At 31.9% G+C, this 3062-nt stretch overlaps 1 non-coding gene across 1 annotated transcript; it reads left to right on the forward strand.

Moving 5' to 3' along the window:
- The first annotated feature begins 2091 nt into the window (after window positions 1–2091).
- Window positions 2092–2165, forward strand: TRNAR-UCG. The gene has a single exon. It is a non-coding gene; the product is annotated as a tRNA-Arg (tRNA).
- Window positions 2166–3062: the final 897 nt, after the last annotated feature.

A 3062-nucleotide genomic window follows, 5' to 3' on the forward strand; every position in this document is an offset into this window, starting at 1 on the left:
CTTTATTCTGTTGTGTTTTACTCTTCGACGTTTAAACAAATATGAAAGTTACAAGCGCTATTCACCCCCTCCCTCCACTTTTGATCCTACACAGGCGGCAGAAGGTCACCCCCACTTAGCACCCAATAGCTTGCCCATCGCCGGCAACCTCCAACTATCTGTCCTAATCCAAACTATAACCTTGATGGAAATGTGAATTCATGGAGGAATCGTAATTAATTGCAACCGAATTTCAACTAAAATTTGACGGTAATTAAGGAAAGACCAAGAGTAAATCAAGAAAAAATAGACCAGAGGATCCAGACTCTCCGGATAGGGGTTGGTATTGGCTCGTACCGTTGAGGGCGGTGATGAATTAAAAAAAAAAAAAAGCATGACTTTCTGTCCAATTTGAGGGGATTAAAAAACATCCAAAAATTATCGGATTAATAAATCTATTTGCCCATTATTTTATAATAAGTAAGCATAAAAAGGAGTAATCCATTTTTTTCATGGAAAACTTTCCATGCGAAGACTTTCCTTAATTCTTAATTCCGTCCTCCAAAGTAACTAAGGTCTATATAAAGCTCTAAAGGGTTCTTAAAGTTCATCGCACTAGCAGCTGCGATGAGGTGCGGGTACAGGAAGAGGATAGAGGCAGACAGGCAAGGAGAACTTCTCAATTCTCACCCGCGTCGATCCGGCATTGAATGGAGACATCTCATTGGCGATCTTCTTCTTCCGACGACGTTCTGTGATCAAGTCGGCACCAATCATGTGCTATATATATATATATATATATATATATATATATATATATATATATATATATATATATATATATATATATATATATAGAGTTTTGATCTCCTGCGCGCTCGCACAGTGTGTGACTGTGCGCGCGCGCAGGAGATCGGTCAGTTTTTTATTTTTTTTTTAATTTTTTAAATATTTTAAATTTCAAAAATCAATTAAAAATTTAACATTTCCTTATATAAATTTTTAATACCTTAATATATCCCCTTAACATATTACAATACTTAATAAATACTTAAATTAATTTTATTTTAATTTTTTTTTAAAACCAAACACTATAACCTAATTGGAAAGCCTAAACCCCAGAGATAAAATCTAAAAAAAAAATAGTTTTAACACTATAACCAAAGCCTGAACCCTAAAATAAACTCTTAAAAAAAATATTTTTTTTATTTTTTTATTTTATAAATTAAAAAAAATAAAAAAAAATTAAAAACCGTTGTTATCCTGCGCGGCGCGCACAGTCGCGTACTGTGGCGTCGCACAGGATAACAAAATTCTATATATATATATATACATGCAGATTGAAAAGCACGTGAAAAGACAAAAAGGGAGCAATTCCTTCGGAAAAAAGGAGCCGGCGAAAGGGTACGGTGTCTTTTACGATCGCTGTGCACCAAAAGAGAGAGACAAGGCAATACGTAGGGATGTAAATGAGTCAAGTCACTCATGAGCTATTCGAAACTCGATTCGATAAAAACTCGTTTGAGCTCGTTTAATGAGTCTCGTTAAGATAAACAAACTAAGTTCAAGCTTCACAATATTCGACTCGTTAGCTCGTGAACATATTCGTTAAACTCATAAATTAACTTTTAAATAAAAAAATAATAGTTTTGATATTGAATTTATAGATTTTACAGTCTACTTATGAAAAACATAGACAAATATATTAAATTTATTTATTAGAATAAAATTATAAATTTTAACAAGAATATTATAATTTTTTTAAAATATATAATTTAGTTTTTAATAAATATTTAAAATTATAATTTATATTTATTAAGTTTGTTTAGGCTCGATAAAAGTTCGAATAAGCTCGTGAGCCATGAATATATTCGTTAAATAAAGCTCGAGCTCGGCTCGATTATAAATGTGTCAAACTCAAACATTCAAGAGTTCGGCTCGACTCGGCTCGGCTCAATTACACCCCTAACAATATGACCATGCCATGCAGGGAAGGAAGGAGGTGTCGGGTGCGATAAGGTGTTTATTTTAAAAAAAAAAAAAATTTATTAGCAGGTATTGCAAAAGGATATGATAATACCATTTATTACTTAGAACGAAATTGTAACATCTGACCGCATAGCGCAGTGGATTAGCGCGTCTGACTTCGGATCAGAAGGTCGTGGGTTCGACTCCCACTGTGGTTGTTTTTTTATTATTACTCTATTAACTGCAAATTTACTATATCAACAACGCGCAGTAGGGTCAATTAAAGGATCTCAATTCTTTTAACAAACAGCCCACGGAATTATTATTATTATTTTTTATTACTCTATTAATTAACATCACACCCAGGAGCTCGATCGATTTACTTACATATTCAAAGCTATGTGTCATAGTAAAACATTATATATTTATAATTTGATCCCTCATTATAATATATTTTTTAAAAGAAATTTGATTTATCCTAATAACAGTGGGTTCGACTCCCACTGTGGTCGTTTTTTTATTATTACTCTATTAACTGCAAATTTACTATATCAACAACGCGCAGTAGGGTCAATTAAAGGATCTCAATTCTTTTAACAAACAGCCCACGGAATTATTATTATTATTTTTTATTACTCTATTAATTAACATCACACCCAGGAGCTCGATCGATTTACTTACATATTCAAAGCTATGTGTCATAGTAAAACATTATATATTTATAATTTGATCCCTCATTATAATATATTTTTTAAAAGAAATTTGATTTATCCTAATAACAAATAATTTTTTTATAAAATTAAATAAATCATGTTAAAATTAATTAATAAGACTAATTAAATTTAAGACTAACTGAGTTTATCAACCGATCGATCTAACTCACGATATGAATTGAATAACGCATAGCAGTAGAGCAATTACAGGAGCTCAATTGTTTTAACAAACAGCACACATTTTATCCTCATTATTCATCCCAATATATTATAATATATTATAGATCCTAGCTCAAACACATGCACACGTACAAACTCAGCACTCTAGTTATTAATTAGAGGATCGATCGGATCAACCATTCGCAGATATATCTGTCTTGTAGCTTCAGCATCCGCTGGCTA

The sequence above is a fragment of the Zingiber officinale genome, chromosome 2A, assembly GCF_018446385.1.
Source record: "Zingiber officinale cultivar Zhangliang chromosome 2A, Zo_v1.1, whole genome shotgun sequence".
Taxonomy (NCBI): Eukaryota; Viridiplantae; Streptophyta; class Magnoliopsida; order Zingiberales; family Zingiberaceae; genus Zingiber; species Zingiber officinale.